At 48.3% G+C, this 19695-nt stretch overlaps 2 long non-coding RNA genes across 2 annotated transcripts; one reads left to right on the forward strand and one right to left on the reverse strand.

Moving 5' to 3' along the window:
• Positions 1-4341: 4341 nt before the first annotated feature.
• On the forward strand, positions 4342-6603 carry LOC120661705. The gene is made up of 2 exons (XR_005670025.1): positions 4342-4661; positions 5881-6603. It is a non-coding gene; the product is annotated as an uncharacterized LOC120661705 (long non-coding RNA).
• Positions 6604-8901: 2298 nt separating this feature from the next.
• LOC120658983 lies at positions 8902-12822 on the reverse strand. Its single transcript, XR_005668899.1, has 5 exons — positions 11904-12822; positions 11682-11807; positions 11263-11538; positions 9958-10020; positions 8902-9224 (listed from the first exon to the last, which is right to left on the reverse strand). It is a non-coding gene; the product is annotated as an uncharacterized LOC120658983 (long non-coding RNA).
• Positions 12823-19695: the final 6873 nt, after the last annotated feature.

Here is a 19695-nt window from a genome sequence, read left to right on the forward strand (position 1 = left end):
TTCGATGATATTGACATAATTAAAATTTGAAATTGTTGCAAGTTCTATAGGAACTATTGCAACAGAGGTTCAATTTTGAGACAAAGCAATATTGCTACCATTTAATCATAATACAACACCCGTAGCAACACACGGCATTCAACTAGTTGATTAATAAAAGAATAAATATGTTCTCGATTTCATGAAGCACACTTTATTTATAGTGGGCTAATATAACCGTGGTCTAGTTAGCACGCATATAAGCCCAACTAGTAAGCTACGGAAGAAATCCAGCCCATGCCACTGCCCCGGAACTGAAACCCTAGCCAGACGTGAAACGAACCGGGTTCCCGAAAGGGCAACCGACTCCCTGTATCGTCGTGATAGTCCCTGGATCAGTCGATATCACATACAGAACTCATTTCAGGCAGAAATCATAGTCATACCAGCGATTACAGAACATTCATGGGTTTAACTTATTACAGCATTCGGGATAACTGTGATAATCTCCGAGTACAAGCCCGCTGGGCTAAATGAGATGCAAACAGAAAGCGTAACGGTAACTAAGACTTCATGCTGGTCCTCCTCCGGGAATCTTCTCCGAGTCATACCCTGCATCTATCCAATCTATCCCCAAGGATGGGATAGGTCCACGTCATCATCTGCATGAAGCAATAAGTGGATGCAATAAGGTAAAAACAATGCCAAGGAAAGGCTATGGTTTCCTATGCAAGCATTTAACTAAGTCATCCATTCTCCTTTAGACGCGGGCAGCTCCGGCACCCGGACTCCCGGTCAACTAACTTCCGCTACAACAACTACCCAAGTTCGGTGCGGGAACTCCCTCTCCCCGCACCTCAGCTGCTATCCGAGCAGGAAAGTGGACTAGAGGAAGGTAAAAAAGTATATGTGGATCTAACTACAGTGTGGTGCCAGATCAAGAGTTGTACGTGACCGAGTACACGGCTATATATATAGTTTTCACCCTGCAGGGGTTGTACACCTGTACCCACTCGCCCTGAATCCAGCCGGCAAGCAACTCCGACTATCTCCGAGGCACCAGTCAACAAAACTAACGGCTACGGCACCATCCTGCTCCCGGTTTGGGCCGCATCCTCCCGCAAGAGGTCGCCCGGGGCTGTGAAGCAATCTAGAATGGAATCACCATGGATCCTGCGATCGGGGGCTCAGGGTCGCGCCCATTCCCCCTGACACTGAAACTCTATCCTCCTACAGGTATGATGCCACGCATAGCTAGCTCGGGCTGGGTCCCCCCTCATAAAGAATAAGTGGTGTGCACGTTTGGCATAGTTCCGTCACTAGGGCCACAAAGTCAAGTCCTTCATCCAGCCGAGGCGAGCGCCTTCGTCCAAAGCTAGCATTCCGTCAACACGGTTTGCCATCGATACCCATTACAAGCATCTCCTCCATACCTACACCTCTACTATGTTCCCTCGGCTACGGGAACGGTCTAGCACCCGCCACAGGTGCCCTCCACCCAGTTACAGGTGCTGCTCAGGATTGCGCCCAACGCACAATCCCCGGCTCCCGATCCGAGGATCAGGGAAAGGGTCCGCTCGCCCCCGTTGTAACCTAATCACCAGCTCCCATATATGTGGAGGCATCTTCCAGCACGCAAGGACTATACCATATATATGTATTCCCAAACCCTAATCACACACACATAGTAGCAATAGCATACATCAATAATGATAAACATGGGAAACAAAGAATACGGTAGTAAATGGCTATGCAAGCTCATCTCAACACTCAATTTGGAGGCGTAGCGTATCTAGCAAGCATATACCTAATAGGTATTCAAAACATGGATAGGCGTGAACTTGGGGTCTCCTCGTAGTGCTCCTGGAAGTCGGAGTAGTCGTAGCCTCCGGTCTGCTCCTCGGCGTCAGGTCCTATTCGTAATTACGGGAAAGTATAAGGGTCCAAGTGCAAAGATGCACAAAACTCCTCCAAAGAAGATCCTAATCATAGCAACTCCTACTCTAACGCGTAGGTCATGATTTTAGAAGAATTATGAAACTGATTTCATAATTTTCGGAGCTACGGTTGATTTATTATCAATTTTCTAATCCTAAAAACATTTCTGGAAATAATAAAAGGATTTCGGAAAACATAAAAGAAAATCAGTGACACGTGGCAGCCTCTGGGCGTGCCACGTGGCATGCTGACGTCAGCATGACATCAACCGGGGGGTCGGGTATGATGACGTCCATGCTGACGTCATCGTTGACCATGTCAACGTTGACCCGGTCAACGGTCAGCGGTCGTCGGTCTCAGGCGGGGCCCACTGGTTAGTCAGCGGGTCTCACCGACAGGTGGGACCCGCGTGCCAGTGCCGTGTAAAAAGAAAAAGGAAAAAAAGGGATCGCGTCTTCGGGCCGAAAGTTCTCTTAGGCTCTTCTCGTTCTTGGGCCTTCTGGGCTGGAATCGGCCCGCTTTCTCCTCCTTCCCTTCTCTTTTCCTCTCAGTCGCTGACATCTGGGCCCCGCTTGTCGGTGTCTCCGAGATCCGGTGCAGCTTCCATCCGATCCAGTGCGGTCATAGGCGTGTGTGTGCGGCCGTGTGTGCAGCGCAGGCTCGCCACGCCGCGAACGCGACGTTGCGGCGTGGGCGCGGCGACGACGCGGCAACGGCGCGTCGGGGTGGCGGTCCGAGGCGACAACGGCGGCGGTGCCCGTGCCTCCGGCGAGCAAGGACTCTGCCTTGGCTGTGGCATGCACGCACGCGGTCTAGGAAGGGTCAAGGCGGTCTGGGCCGATCCCAAGCGCACGCATGCCGGCAAGGCGGCGGTGCGGCCATGGCAGTCTGGTGAGGCAGTGGCGGCTGCCCGTTCTCGGCCACCAGGCAGGCGAAGGCCTGGCCTTGGGCCAAGAACGCGCACGCGAGCAGCTCCATCGTGGCAAGGCCACGGCGGAACTCCGCGGCGATAGGGGCGGCGACGAACGGCACCCGCGGCGGCACCAAGGCACGTCGCCGGTGCGGATCGGCACGGGCCCACCCAAGACGAGCTGAGGCGTCGCCTTGGTGGCCTGGCCGTGGCTGTGCGCATGCGGACATCGGGTTCACCCGAGCCGCGGCGTGGCCGCGCGCAAGGCACGGCGGCGCTAGGACAGGGTAGGCAACGGCGGTTTGCGGGTTACGGCGGCGCGGCGCATCGGGCTCCTGCAGGCGCACAAACAAGGAATCGAGGCTCTAGGGCTTCACTACCGACGGCTCAACGGCGGCCAAGGCACGCCGGAGTAGGGATTTGGTCAGGCGAGGCGAGACGGCGGCGCTCACCTGGCGGGCTCGTGGACGAGGGGTTCGGAGCGGTGGCGATTCGGTGCAGGCGGGCCGAAGCAGTGCCGTGCAGTGCTGCAACGTTGGTGTCGAGGTACGGGTCGCCGGCTCGGGGTAGCTCCGGCGGCGGCGGCTCCCTCCTCCTTCTCCCTCCTTCCTCTGCTTCTTCCCCTCTCTTGGCGGCGGCGGTGGAAGGGGAAACCCCTGGGTGGCTAGGGTTTAGGCGTCGGGGCCGTGGGGGTTTTATAGGCTAGGTGCTAGGGTTTTGGGCCCGGACGCGAAAAAGGACGGCGTCGATGTGATGGTCGCCGAGCGGGGGTACGTGGCGGCATCAGGGCTCCGCGTCCGGGCTTTCGTGCGCGAGGGGAAAAGGGTGGTGCGCGCGCGGTGGGAATCGTGGCCGACCGCGGGGGTAGACGCGGGCGTCAGCAGGGCAGGCGACCGGCGGGAGATGCGCTCCGCGCGCTGTCGCGTTGCGCCACGGGGGGAAAGCAGGGGAGCGCGGGTGGTTGTGAGGAGGAAGGGAAAGCCTGTCAGTGGCTCACGGCGACGAACGGGCGTGGGAAGCGGTAGCGGGCCGGCGCGGGGGTTTGGTTGGGCCTCGCGTGCGCGTTCGCGCATGAGCGCGCACGAACGGGCCGCGGCGGCCGGTTTTGGGCTGGACAGGGATGGAAAGTTGGTTGGGCTGGCTAGGTTAGGTGGGTTTGGGCCCGTTTTAGTTAGGGGTTTAGGTTAGCTTTGTGTATTTGATTTGAATGGTTTTAATTCAAATCAAATGCCACACAATTCAAACAAAAGCCATCCAAACGAAATTGAAACAAGTAGAGGCAATTAAACTCCAAAATCAAATGTAGCACACTAACATTTAAGTTCTTGTGTTAGATTTTATATTTCAAAATCTAAAAATTTGGGAAAGAATAGCAGTATCCCTTGAATGTTCCTAGCTACTGGCACTTCCACGTAAAAAGTTTTTAAAATTTTGTATTTTTGAAGATTATAACATCCCTTAAAATTAGGGGATGTTACAAGATGGCTCTTATAAAAACGAGGGAAGGACTCTTCCGGCGGCTGAACTTGACCAAAGGATGGCGCGTCTGGTGTCCATGCTCTTGCGTGCTGCTCGTGACTCATTCCCCGCATGGCCGCATCTCGCGCCGCCCGATCTGCGGCCGCTGGCGCAGGTCTAGTCCATCGCAGTTGCCCCATCGCGGCGTTTCGCCCCCAGAGGAGGGGCTTTGCGGGACAAGATGCTTCTTCGGAGCATCCCCAGAGGGGCTGTGCTGCAGAAGATGCGTCTTCGGAGCATATGTTGGTTAGACGCTCCCCTCACGCCGATCCCCGCCTCCCCTTGTTCCACGTCCACGGAGTCGAATCCTCCTTAGGTATTTCATAATAGTCCCTCTTCTAGTTTCCAGGATCTATATTCTCTTCGATTTGTAGTGTGTGATTTTTGGGTTAACCGTCTTTGGGATTTCGGTTTAATTTTCTCGTATCTGAGTATTAAACGAGTTTTAGATCACCCGTCTGTGGGATTTCGGTTTATTTTTCTCCGATCTGAACATTATCATACATATGGAACAAGTTTTGGGCTCACCCGTATGTGGGATTTCGGTTTAATTTTCCCCGATCTAAGCACGGTTTGTTTATGAGGCAATGCAATTTTAATGTTTGCTTTAGCTTGTTTGTGATCCACACGTTACGACCCAACTGCTCGTCTGTCGAAATTACTGACTTTGTTAATAAAAAAAATCTCTTCTTTTTTTTTAACTAAACCAACGTAGGTTGCTCGGAGTCGGTTTAGGAGCGCTGGACCTCGTGATTTAGGAACCCAGCAGGGGGTTAAGGTCGGTTTGTTTGATAGAAGAGAACTAGAGGGAATGAAGTGGGTTGATGAGTCTAAAATGAACTACTTTTCTCCCCAATCCATCCCATTCCCCTTCAATCCACAGGCACCCAACAAGGCCTGGTGCTGCTGGTTTACCGTAGTTTTGGGAGTGATAGTTTTTAGAAGTAGCCAGTTGCGTGTTTGAGACGGGTGCAGATTTTGTAATAGGTTACTGTTTCAGTTACGGAAAGATTGCTGGAGGAAGTGTTTTCCATCTTTTCTGAAATTGATCAGTCTAGTAAGCAATATTCAGCAGGGCGAGTGGTGCTGGTTTGCAGTAATTTTAGGAGTGGGATTGGGATTGGAGTGGTGATGCCGTGATTTAGGGCGTGTTTGGATGGCGTCCACAAGTCTGGCATGCCGCAGTTGTTCATGTAGCTGTTTGTTTGATGACCGGACTAGTGGCGTGCTGCATTCATTCAGCGTCCACATTTTGACTGGTTGCTCGCCAAAAGTCTGGCACTCTGGCGCTTGTTCTGATCGCCACACTTGCGCGTCTCGCCGGAGTCTCAGGCATGGCAAAGCCTGGAGACCATCCAAACACGCCCTTAGATGTAGCCAGCTGCGTGTTTGAGACGGGTGCAGATTTTGTTGGTAATTCAGTTGCTGAAAGATTGCTGGAGGAACTGTTTTCCATCCTTTTCTGAAATCGATCAGACTACTAAGCAATGTCTGTATTCTACTCGAATCACCCACCTTTTTTTTTTTGGCGACAGAACAGCACTATAATGACGAGTTTGTGGCAACAGAGAAGGATATGGAATCATCTGAAGCTATGTGGGCCTTGTATGTGCGCTGGTGCGAATATTTTAAAGAGAAGCGTGACCATGATGAGATGGTTCGTCTCTTCCCCAATTTCCAGAAGACTGTACGTCGAGTGCATGAAGTGAAGAATTCTAATCTTCCTTATAGGTTGGAGATAAGTGAATATGCAGATATGAAAGCACTAGAGCATACTAAGAGATTAACAGACGAAGATTTCGAGCGGTACAAAGCCCAGGGCTTGCTGGATGAATCTCACTTAGAATGAGGAAAGGGTTCATCAGTACCACCACTCCTAAGGCTATGCTTGTTTATTGGTCTTAATAATGTCACCAATCCTTCACTTAGAATGAGGAAAGGGTTCATCAGTACCACCACTCCTAAGGCTATGCTTGTTTATTGGTCTTAATAATGTCACCAATCCTTCACTTAGAATGAGGAAAGGGTTCATCAGTACCACCACTCCTAAGGCTATGCTTGTTTATCGGTCTTAATAATGTCACCAATCCTCTACTCCTTTTACAACTGAAGGCTATCAGTGCCTAGGACTTTTGTGATGCTTGAGTCAGTTGTTAGTTCTGTATAAGTATTGTACGTGAAGTTCTGCAGACCTATTGATGACTATGAAAGGTTTTAGTTTGTATCCATCGATATCTGAAAAGTGTTGATGATCAGAACGGCAAATTTCTTTGAGAACACATCAGAATCAACACTGTAACACATGTTTAGATTACAAAGATTAAAAAAATTAACTGAAGATTAGCCATGTTTTAATTTAAAACTGTCTTGATCTATAAAAACGTTATGGCTGCCACATGTGTTTTTTTTATAAGGAATGCCACATGAATATTGTACCTGCACCCCAGCCCCAAAAATTCTTCAGAGTTTCTCCAAAATGAATGGTTTGCAGATTACCTTAACCAGCTGCCTAAGTGACGCCTGTGTCAGTTGAAATTTCAGAAGTCCTGAAAACAAAATGTGGAATGTTAGGGACATGCTTGAATAACCAAATGGAGTAGTATGGGGAAAATAAGGTTGCTGGATTTAGCATAAACACGATCTGAACTGGATCATTAGTATTGCCAATCAATCTTTACAAATAAACTTATGACTATCGAGATATGTTCATTACAAAGTAAAAAATGTAAAATAGCATGTTTGATATCAGGTTTGTTCGCAAGTGACATATTTAGGACAAAGAATAGCTGGGGCTCAACATGATGGCAAGGCTGAACATCTTTCAGTTTCTTAACAAATATGTCAATCTTGTACTATACAAACTAGTCGCAATTGTATGCATCTTTCCATTGGAAGAAAAGCACCCCAATTCAAACCCGGGTGGTGAGGGCATTGAGAATGCCAGTACAATAGATATTTGGAAAGATCCCTGGATTCCTAGAAACTACACAAGAAAGGTTGCCGACCTCATTAATCCTGCTACTGGCACTTGGGATGAGCAGCTAGTTAGAGATATATTTTGGGAGGAGGATGCTAAAATTATTTTGTCGATTCCACTTTTTGAAGACATGGAGGATTTCCCAGCCTATTTTCAGTGAAATCATCTTATGCTTTGGGCATCAAAATTAGGGATCAAGCAAATGGAGCTGATGCATCATCCTCTTCTGATGATGAAAGTAGCTTTGACTGGAAGAAAATATAGAGATTGAATGTGGCAAATAAGGTGAAAGTGTTTGTTTGGCAGCTGGCCCACAATTCCTTGCAAGTTAAAATGAATATTTCCAAAAGAGGCATTAATCTCGATACTTTATGCCCGGTTTGCCAACGATTTGATGAAGACATTGGCCATCTGCTCTTCAAGTGCAAGGATATGCAACTGTGTTGGCGGCTCCTTAACATTGAAGAGGTGAGACATGTCTGTTATCACAAGCATCTGTTAAAGACATGCTCGAGAAAGTTTGGAGTCTCCAAGTTGATATGCAGCTGAAAGTAATTTTACTCATGTGGTGTTGGTGGTCTATGCGTAATAAAGTGAATGCAGGGGAGAGAAAAAAGAGTGCCCAGGAGGTGGTTAATGATGTCCTGTTCCATATGCAGACCTGGAACTCTGCTCTCCAAAAGAAAATTTCTAGAGTTATGGAAAACAGTCAAACCAAAATGGAAAGCTCCTCAGGAGGATTTTTACAAAATTAATTGTGATGGGGCTTTTTTGTTGATTCCAATAAAGGTGGTTGGGGTTTTGTTATACGAGATCATGCTGGGAAAGCTGTGGCCGCAGGAGCAGGCTTGGAAGAGTGTCTAATACATGCTCAGCAGTCTGAATCTATAGCTTGTTTGAAGGGGATTGAGCATGCTGCTAGTCCGGGCATACAACGTATCATTGTGGAGACTGATGCATTGTCAGTGACTAAGGCGATTGGCGACCCAGGCTCCGACAGATCTCTCCTTAGCACCATGTTTAGAGAAATCAGAGCTAGATTGTTGTGTGATTTTGTTGCCACCTCTGTTTCTCACTACCCTCGGGCTTGTAATTCAGTAGCTCATACAATAGCTGCTTTGGGCCTAAACTGTGTAAATGGCCCTGTGTATTGGCAGGACCGTCTTCCTAACTCGTGTTGGTGTCCAACGAAATGCCTGGTCTGAAGTGTTAATGTAAGTCTGTTTCCATAAAAAAAACAGACCGATCCTAAAAAAGTCAGCAACCCGGAAAACGGCCAACAATCACCGGCCCAACTAACTCCCATCTCACCCCACACGCTAACTCCAAGTAGTCCTTACGACCTTTGCCTTACTCGCGAGGCCGCCGCCGCCCGTCGACGTCTCGATCCGCACCGCGGCTGGCCAAGACTGTCCGCAACTAGGAGGATGCTGACCTGCTCCGGCCGCGCGCGCAAGCACCTGGGCAACGAGGCTCGCACGAGAACAACAAAGGACGGACGCCCTCCTGCGCGAGCGCGACCGAGCAAGCACAGAGATTCAGCTTGCAAAAATATGACAGCCATACTGTATCCGTAACGTATTTGCAATCGTTTTCAGATTTCAACCTTGTCCGAACGTAGACCCGCCAGCTTCGACCACTAGCGGCACCTACCCAGCTCATCTCCCCAATGCTGTATGAATCGAACTTCGACCACTAGCGGCACCTACCCAGCTCCTCTCCCCAATGCTGTATGAATCTAACCGAAGCCTTGTCATCCAATTCTCACGGTTGGGTTCTGTTCTCCCACACAAACAAAAAGAAAGACAAGTCTCTGGCCTACACTCCTGCATCTTTCAGCAACTCCTGAATCGTCCAGCAACTCCTAGCTTTCCAAACAAGTTCTCTCTAAAAAGAAGGTACCTGAGATTGCAAACAGCCAGGTTAGATCTCCAACACACAATTGAATGTAAAATAACTAAAAAAACCTCAGAACTGTGCACGAGTCTTAAATTGAAATTGACTTTACTAAGAATTTTATAAGCAGCGCCCCCAGTCCAGTTAACAATACATATAGGATATGGAGAAAAATATCGGCGGTACACCAGAAATTATGAGCAGATGAAGAAAAAAAGGCAAAATACCCTTCAAGAGTGCTACTAAATATAATCATGCAGACTCTTAATTGGTCAACTGCAATGGAGGGATTAAGCAGATTATGGTTTATCGCTTGGTACCCTTGGCAAAGAATTAAGCAGTGACACTGAACTCTTTAAAAAAGGCTTTGCTACCCTTAGCATTACTGTGATGAATGAGGCTCCCATGGCGTATATTTAAGTCTATCGCCGTTTGAACTGGTGTAAAGTGAAATCTTTTGCATTGATATGTAGCTACTTGGCTACTTAGAATTAAGCATCTTATGTTCTCAGGAAGAACAGTGTCATCTTCATTCGGGGATACAGGGATCAGCTTCATGGAAATACCATAGTAAACATAATCCAATCAGCAGAATAAGAAAAAAGAGAACCACTTCCAGCTTTATTTACACTAATTCGAGTAAAATATGCTAACAAAGTTAAGACTGAAAACAATCGACATGACAAGAATTAAATCTCATGTCTCCATCTAATGAAAGTATCATGGGTTCAATAAGTACCTCTCCTTGCTAGCAATTGAAACTCTGTGCACTCTCCATTCATGGCCATGATTTTCGGAATTTCTGCACAGAAAGGGAGGTAAAACAGAGATCAATTTGTGCTTTATGATAGCCATATTTTTATAAGTTTAAAAACTAAAAACAATCCTTAAGTTCACGATCAAAAAGCAATATCGCAGAAGAAACAATTAGTCTAACATTCAGTATTCATCCATTAAATTCACATGAAGAACTGGAACTGGAAATTCTAAGGCAAGGGCCTCATCAAATTTTAATCTAACAATAAAGAACGAGGCTGATTTTAGCCATGTATGGTAATCTGTTTGTAAACCTAAAGGATAAAAATAGATATAAGCCGACTTCTCTTAAATTTGAAGAATATCCCTATTTTAAGTAAGCTTTTGAATAGACAAACTTCAATTCACAAAAATAAAAGGTTATCTTGGATTTGAAGAAAATCCCTGTTTCAACATATTTTTCAAAATACTTGCTGAGAAGAATTCAATTTGCAAAAGCAAGAGACAATAAGCATACTGCATGTATAAATCACTTTCACAATAGTTCTAGGGATAAATTTCACATATGTAGTGTAGGTAGTAAACTAATAGGTCGATATGCATGATATCATCTATTGTAGTTGTTGAAAGAAGCAAGTCAAACTTCTACACTCTTGTCCACAATTTAAGGATAATATATTTTCCATGGAGTTCTCTAGAATATCTAAATAAAATAAATCAAAGAAATTTCTAGGACTAGATATTTTCATGGAAGAGTGTAGAATTTAGATCAAGGGCTATGATTTTGCCACATGTCAATAATCCAATGGCCTTGTAACCCTATAAATAGAGACTCCCTCCTTGCCATGGCATCCATCCATGAGCAAGGTAGATGAGTTGTGGTAGGGCTAGAAGGGTGAGTGCTAGGCTAGCCACTTAAAGGTGTGTGTTCCTTTGTAACTTTGTTGCTCCAATAAAATAAGTGTCTTTATAAGTGTTAATCTCCCGGTTAAGCCTAAGTACTTAGTGTATAAGTTGTGATCCATCGAAGGTTGGCTCTGTCAACCGGGATCACAAAAGCGTCTGGGCTTCATCGAAGGTTGGCTCTGTCACCCGGAAGCCAGCTTCATCTGTTGGTAGGCTCTGCCTCCCGGAAGCAAAAGGCGGCTCTGCCGTCAAAAGGACCCGGTACACTAAGTAACTAGAAGCTGACCGACTCTGGAGTGAGTTGGTGTGTCATAGGGGTAGATCCTCAACTTAGTGGGTATTAGGGCCACCTCGGTTCCCAACAGTAGTGAAGACTACTTACAAGCTTAACGCCCATCTGAGATTCCGACTTCACCATCCCAACTGTGTTGGGTACTTTCTTAACAGGAAATACACACAGCCGGGCAATGCCTAGCGTTCCACCTTTGGGAAACACACCCCTTGCCAGATGGACATAACCACCTAGTCTTCCAAAGAAGCGTCCTTGCGAATTCTTCAAAATCCAATATTCCTGGCCCCATGGTGTGATATCATAACCAACAACAAGAACGCAATGATCAAGCGCCTTCCAGCCTGAAGTTTCACCGTATAGTACACCCTGAAGGAATATTATGATATATCTTTACTTTTCTAATAATAACAAGCCACCAGTAAAATGGAAAACCTATGTATATGAATGTGTATGTTTTTTAGGTTTAGAAAATGCAGAACATAATCATCAAATGCAAAATATAATCTTACACTTTTGTAATTTTGGAAGTCGACATTTGCATCAATACAAGCAGCCACTGGTTGCAGGGCAATAGCTCTCTTGAGTGCAGCCTCACCAGATATCACTTTGAAGCCACTGATGGTGATAATCTTTGACTGTAGTAGAACATAGAAACAAATAAGCAAATTCCATGCCATACAAATTACAGTGGTAGAGTATATAAAGAAACATTAACAAAATTGGACACATACCGAAACATTCTTGAATTTCCTTTGTACTCCAACATAAGGATAATACTTAGTGTCGCGGGTTTTTTGGGGGTACCCACAGCCGGGTGGCGGAACGCACCCGCCTATTCCCAGAGAGGGAGTACTCGGGGAAGTACTAGGCGATTGGGCTAGTCTAACTCTGAGGCGAGAACTCAAGAACACCACGATCTAGAGTGGTTCAGGCCGCCGGAGCGTAATACCCTACATCCACTGGGAGTAGTATTGCTCTTGGTAGTAAGAGTCTATCCTCTGCCTTCACCTGGCGTGGCGTGTCTGTTCTTCTAGCGAGCGCCCCCCTTTTATAGACCAAGGGGGGCGCGTACATAGGCGTTGAGGCCCCGACAAGTGGGCCCAACGTGATTGTATAGTACATTGCAGAGAAGGAGCTATAGTGATTGAGAATCTCTTCTCCGATGCTCTTCCATGCCTCGCTGACCCTCTGACCGAGAGGGGTCTTCTCTTGTCCCATCAGCAGGGCGCCCGTTGGGGCAAGGTAGCTTGCGGCGTAGCCTGTCGAAGCTATCGTGTAGGCGCCATAATGGGCGAAGTCGAGCCGTCGTATCCAACTGTCATAGCAGACTGACGGGCGCGGCGTGGGCGGCGCCAGCTGTACCACTATGCGTCTTGGTAATACGCGATCAATAGTGCATCCTGGTCAAAGAATCGCCTCGGCTTCTGCTATATCAATGCGGACGTCTACCTACCGCAATGAATGCAGTGGGTAGGTGAGCCTTAATATGGAGACCAAGTGGCCTTGTATACGTGTCTGTGCTCGCAGACACGTGGCGGCTCCGGACCACCCCCAGGCGGGGCGTCGATTCCTTCCCTTGGTGAGGGGTCCGGTTATTATACAGGGGGTTCCGGACCCCGTGCGGGGTCCGGGATCCCGCGGGGGTCCGGATCTCCGTGGGAGGTCCGGAGCCTCCGGCTGTTCGGGCTGAGCGCCTGCTTCTTCCGGGACATGTGGCGCCCCCGGACCTTTCCCAGGCAGGGAACGGGTCCGGGACCGTTGCCGGGTGAGCAGGGCTCCGGACCGCAGGGGTCCGGCTGTTTGGACGTAGTCAAGGATAACTACGAGGCTCTTGCCTAGACACAGCAAGAGGGGGTACCCCAGTCCTGGGGTACCGACAGTGGCCCCCGGGCCCACCTCGGGAGAGGCACGAACCCACGGGTGGGGCCACAATCGTGATGTGTTGCCATGCAACTTGATTGCGTCGATGTGCTCATGTCGAGAGCGGGCACCCCGGACCCCTGAGGCCGGAACACCAGTTGCCAGATTCAGGTACTAGAGCGCTCTCCACAGGGCGACGAAGGTGTAGGCTTAGGGTACGGAACCAAGCTAAGCGGCTACACGGACCTCGGTTCACCCAAGGAGCGAGCACCACTTTCCCGGACCCAGCTCTTGACGACCGTGGCGAGCGGTCTCCACCGGAGCGGGCCACCGGAGTGGACTTGAGTCGACCGTGGCGAGCGGTCTTCGCCGGAGCGGGCCACCGGAGCGGGTTGCTGACGAACCCATGAAATATGTCACCGGACCTCGTAGTAAGGTGCAAGAAACCAAGCCTTATACTAGAAGAGAGCCTGGGACCTCTAAAGACAGCAGTCTCGGATACTAGAGTACTTGTAACAGGGCAGTGAAGTACGTAAGCTTAGGGTACATTACCAGGCTAAGCTACGCGGAGCTTCTTTGCCCCAGGATACGAGCGCCACTTCTCCAAAACAGGTCCTTAGAGGTTCGGACTGCCTTCCAGCTAGAAGGGGTGTCCCCACCTGACCACAACCCAGCAACTCAACTTGGATCGTTAGCAACAAAAGGAAGACTCCACTTGGGAAAAAGAGACAGTTAAACCAAGACAAATGAGTGTAATCAAGGTGGAGTCGAGATAAAATTGAGAAAGCAAATCTCCTTTATTATTGTGGTTACCATGGTATACATCAGAGGTCGGGATTACGAGGTCAGACCTCTACCGCTCCGGACCACTTTTTGCCTGTTTGTGCGGTAGAACCAGAGGTCGGGTTTACAAGGCCGGACCTTGACCGCTCTGGACCATACGTAGGCGCCACATTATTACAAAGAAGGAACTCTCTTAGTCCTATCTAGGGGTAACCTATAGCTGCCTTCTATACAGCATGTTCTTCTCCGGTTGGAAGTGGTACCGCCACCCCTGGATTCTTCATAGTCGTCGGAGGCGGAGGCGCCCTGGATGTGCCTGAACTACATCATCCAGCATCACCTCGGGAGCTCGGGGGGTCACTCCTTGCCTAAGAGCTGTCATATGCTTAGGTAGCATGAGACAAATTCTTTGGCTTTGAATGGGAGAGGCCCCCATTCGTCGCCGTCTGCCATCTGAAGCCAGCCCGACTGCTGCCCACGGCTGATCCCGGCTCTCTGCCCTGGTGCAGCAGAAGAGCGGGTGCTCGTTTGGACGAGCACGGAGCGTGGAGAAGGGCGGTCGTTCGCCGGCTTGTCCTTGGTGCTAGCGCCAGGGGCCCCCGCGCCTGGTGGCGGGGTCCTGTCTGTAGCAGCACCAAGAGAGTCTTGGCCTGGCGCCGGAGACGACACGATCAACTTCCTCCGGGATGGCCGTCGACCCCAGGCTCCATGTTGAGAGGAAGCCTTGAGCCGACGCCATGCCACCGCAGAGGAAGCGTGGTAGTTGCTTGAGAGAAAACCTTGAGCCGACATAGGGGCAGCAGCGCCCAGCGGCGCCTCCGCTGTACGCCGCCACGCCGGCTCTGAGGTGTTGCAGTGGCGACGCACAGCAGACGCCGCTGTCGTGCACCGCCGCACCGTGGGCATTGCTGCCCCGGTGCCATGGCATGTGGCGTGGGTGATGCCCTGCCTTCCTTCATCTTCTCGTTCGCCGTTGCAGAGGATGAACACAGCCCCAAAGGCCTGAAGATCCAGCCAGCGCCTGACCTCCCCACGGACGGCGTCAAATGTCGCGGGTTTTTTGGGGGTACCCACAGCCGGGTGGCGGAACGCACCTGTCTATTCCCAGAGAGGGAGTACTCGGGGAAGTACTAGGCGATTGGGCTAGTCTAACTCTGAGGCGAGAACTCAAGAACACCACGATCTAGAGTGGTTCGGGCCGCCGGAGCGTAATACCCTACATCCACTTGGAGTAGTATTGCTCTTGGTAGTAAGAGTCTATCCTCTGCCTTCACCCGGCGTGGCGTGTCTGCTCTTCTAGCAAGCGCCCCCCTTTTATAGACCAAGGGGGCGCGTACATGGGCGTTGAGGCCCCGACAAGTGGGCCCAACGTGATTGTATAGTACATTGCAGAGAAGGAGCTACAGTGGTTGAGAATCTCTTCTCTGATGCTCTTCCTTGCCTCGCTGACCCTCTGACCGAGAGGGGTCTTCTCTTGTCCCATCAGCAGGGCGCCCGTTGGGGCAAGGTAGCTTGCGGCGTAGCCTGTCGAAGCTATCGTGTAGGCGTCATAATGGGCGAAGTCGAGCCGTCGTATCCAACTGTCATAGCAGACTGACGGGCGCGGCATGGGCGGCGCCAGCTGCACCACTATGCGTCTTGGTAATACGCGATCAATAGTGCATCCTGGTCAAAGAATCGCCTCGGCTTCTGCTATATCAATGCGGACGTCTACCTACCGCAATGAATGCAGTGGGTAGGTGAGCCTTAATATGGAGACCAAGTGGTCTTGTATACGTGTCAGACACGTGGCGGCTCCGGACCACCCCCAGGCGGGGCGTCGATTCCTTCCCTTGGTGAGGGGTCCGGTTATTATACAGGGGGTTCCGGACCCCGTGGGGGGTCCCGGATCCCGCGGGGGTCCGGATCTCCGTGGGAGGTCCGGAGCCTCCGGCTGTTCGGGCTGAGCGCCTGCTTCTTCCGGGACACGTGACGCCCCCGGACCTTTCCGAGGCAGGTAACGGGTCCGGGACCGTTGCCGGGTGAGCAGGCCTCCGGACCGCAGGGGTTCGGCTATTTGGACGTAGTCAAAGATAACTACGAGGCTCTTGCCTAGACACAGCAAGAGGGGTACCCCAGTCCTGGGGTACCGACACTTAGCAGGAACAACGCCAGCTTTTATAGCATATTCAAAAGACTCCACCAAATAGCCACCATCACAACCCAAGTTGTTGATATTAGAGCCATCGATAATCTGTTGTTCTGACAACTTAATCAGCCTTTTGGTCTCCTTATAGTTGATCCCTTCAATTGCACCAACAGTTGCGAAAGCATAGCAGGAACCTAAACAAAAGAGTATATTAAGGGCAGCGTAGACAAGATAGCAGGAAGCAAGGTTTAAATAAGAGCCATAGGGGTATAAGATTAAGTGACTTACGACAATGAGGACCCTGGTTCTGTACAGGGGTAACGGCCCCTCTGCGGCGCCAATCGACCCTTACGGGTAAGCCATCTTCTCCGAGTTCATCAGCGGAACCCATACCAAACTGGCTAAACAGCTCTATATAAGCAATAAAAAATATTTATTGAAATAATATTTTGAACCTCTGAACAACTTTGGAAAATGAACATCGTTCATACAGTAAAGATCTCAGCCTTCAAGGAAATGCTCTATATCAGATGTTACATATCCCGGTAATGCGTATTATATAAACTGCACCAAAATAATGCCAATGCCAAAAACAACAGGATCCTCAAGATTTGTTCACTTCAGCAAGCACATATATAGTTATATATAACCACAAAAAGATTTCTACTTCAAGGTCCATTACCAATTCATCTCTAACCGTGTGCCACCTATATGACAACTTATGCTTCTGTTTTATATTATTTAATATAAAACAGTATAGAAAATACATATTCCATTTCTTTACCTGAAAAAAATTACTGCTTTCATCTGAAAATTATTTGATGGATCTATTGCTTCTTGCATTTTTTATTATACTACCTCCACAACTGTATGATTTATGTATTCTAAATTTTGTACATCTATATGCAACTTTTATATTAATTTACACCTTGATTGATTGATTTGGTTTTTGCAGGTTGCGTGGCTTATCTTGAAGAATTTAGTCCACTAAACTACATATACAAGGTATATTGCCAATCGACACAATCCTTGCATACCTCTGCTGCTCTTACGATCTTTATAGTCCAGTGTTTTAAAGTCAATGGGCATCATAATGGACTCTTTCAAGGTAAGTTTAGGCTCTGCTAATTTAAGTGCTATTCGATAAAGATTCTTTACAGCTCTCAAGCTTTTCATGGCACCTCTGCAATAGTTGTATCAAATGTTCTGAAAAATGTGTTTACCTATAAGAGTAAATTCACCTGTTTTGACTCATGTGCTACAAAGTTTCAGCTATTTCTCTTAACCTTCAGAGAATAGTAAGTAGGTTCATCGATTGATTAGGTATGTAAATTTCTCACATGTACGGACAATGCTCACAGCCTGTTTGGTCAATTGACCAAGAAAGCTGCCATTTATTTCAAAATAGGGCAAAGACTGCGTCATCTTCACAATATAATACTTATTCTTTGAAAACTGATGTTCACTCCGTTATTCTGATTTCCAAAATGAAATAAGTGCAGTGTTGGGGAGAAGACTCCGCCAAGCAGCAGAGAGAGGGAGAAGGCACAACTCAAGAGAGTGAAAATGCTCATCATGAGGGGAGAGAGAGTCCCCATTTGACCCCTTGGGCCAGCTATATATAGGAGGGGAGGGGGGCGGCAATTTAGCCCCAGCTCCCTGGTGGGTATTATATTTATAAATAGGTCCCTGGACCGCTACAGGAGGCCCATTAATCTCATGGGCTGGGCTATTCCCCCAACATGCAGCACCTCATATTTCCACTCTAGTGTGTGCAGGTCAGCTGGTACACGTGTTCAGACACAAGCATGGATTATCTCCAATAAAGAGGCCAGTCCTCTCTGTATTATTGTACAACAAAATATCCTTGAATTATTAATATGGTTTCCTTATTGTTATTACAATCACCAAAGTCAATTGGGTTTGACATATATGTCATTTTTTTCATATACAAATGCAGAGGTTGCCATTTGAAAAGGATCTACATGGTGGTGCAAGAAGTGATCCTGTCCAGTCCAGCAATGAGAAGGTGAAAGTGTCAACCTGTGTAAAATTAATGTTGTTTTGTATTTACAATATGTTGTGTTAAACCTATATATCCTAGCCAATAAATTGCAAATTATTCAAAATGTGCCTACACCGACCTCTTTTGATCTGTCCATAGCTGCTGTCATGCTGCTCTGATCTAGCTACATAAAAAAGGGCATTTGAAAAAAAAACAGTTAATTATTATCTACATTGCTCTTTCATATGGCTCAAATAAATAATTTGCTGATTTCATCCCGATCCAGTGACCATGTCACATTTCATTGATGGAATGTAGCTTAACATTATGTCAATCTTGCAAAGTATATGTCATCGATGTGTTTGTGTTCGGATTTTAGAATATCAGGGCAACTGCTGATTTCCAAGATGAATCTGTTACTCATAATTCTGCCGTTGTACTACTTTACTCGAGAATTGTGAGCAACCATTTTTCCCCATGATGGCTGGTGCATGCACTCCAACTGGTTCGTCGACAGAACGTCATGTGCATGCTTTAGGTAAACTTCGTTAGCTACGATGATGGGCCAACTGAAGTAGAGCCACCCTGCTGAAGCAATGGATATGTTATTTTGAGATGCATCCCATAGGCATGCATTTAAATTGTTTTATCCCTTTTCTAAAATAGTGAACTTTTTATTATCCTATTGTGTGATTGCAGTGTATCTTATGTCTGGTAATTCTTTGTTGTGCAAGTGTAACGAACATGGCACCATTAATGCCATTTCGAGTGATTTTGGTGATCGAATGACAACACAACACTTGGACTAATATGATTGTTAAGATGATCATTCTCAGGCTTTTAGGTTCAAGTGATGACAAAGAGAAAGAGAAGATAGGCGTAGCAAGGCCCGATGTACTGCCTCTACGGGGGTTCCGCTAAAGCTCTTCGATTCAGGAGCACCGGAAGAACCGACGCCAGGGCATCGGAGCATCCGATGGTAGTCGGAAGAACCGACGCCTTGATACTTTGGTGCAGAAGGGAATCGAAGCCAAGTCAGCCTATAGGCACCGGTTGAACCGACGGTCCAAAATAGGGCATCGGTGCAATAGCCGTCCTTTGTACCAGAGACGATGTCAAGTGCCCAGAAGAAGTTTCTTCAGCACCGGTTCAACCGACGGTGCATCGGTGCATACCACCGGTGTAATGACGTCAGCATCCAGGAGAAGATTCTTTCAGCACCGGTTGAACCGGTGAGGCATCGGTGCATTGCATCGGTTCAACCGGTGGTCTCTGCGTCAGCTGTCAGGACTTCAACGGCTACTTCATGTTGTGAGTGACCGGATGAACCGACGCTACCCCACCAATAGGCATCGGTTCTTCCGGTGGTACGCAGATTTTGAGCTAACCGTTGGAGCAACGGCTACAAGACTTGGTGGCCTATATATACGCCTCACCCCGGCCATTTGAAGTGTGCTGGAGTTGCTGAACATCCCAAACACACCCAAGAACATCTCCAACCACCATAGAGCTTCATTGTACATCATATAGGCTTAAGCACACTTGTGAGAGTGCTTAGTGCTTGTTTAGGGATTAGTTCTTGCGAGAGCTCCCTTGAGAGAAGTCTTGCTGCGGCAAGCGACTTGTGATCCGTCGTGTGACCCTCCGTCTTAGTGTGGAGTGGCAACGACACTTTGTGCGGGGGAAGAGGAGGCCCCCTCCTTGGTGGAGAAGCTCCGTAGTGGATTTCGGCCGGGTGACCGAAAGA

Source organism: Panicum virgatum, chromosome 2N, assembly GCF_016808335.1.
Source record: "Panicum virgatum strain AP13 chromosome 2N, P.virgatum_v5, whole genome shotgun sequence".
Taxonomy (NCBI): domain Eukaryota; kingdom Viridiplantae; phylum Streptophyta; class Magnoliopsida; order Poales; family Poaceae; genus Panicum; species Panicum virgatum.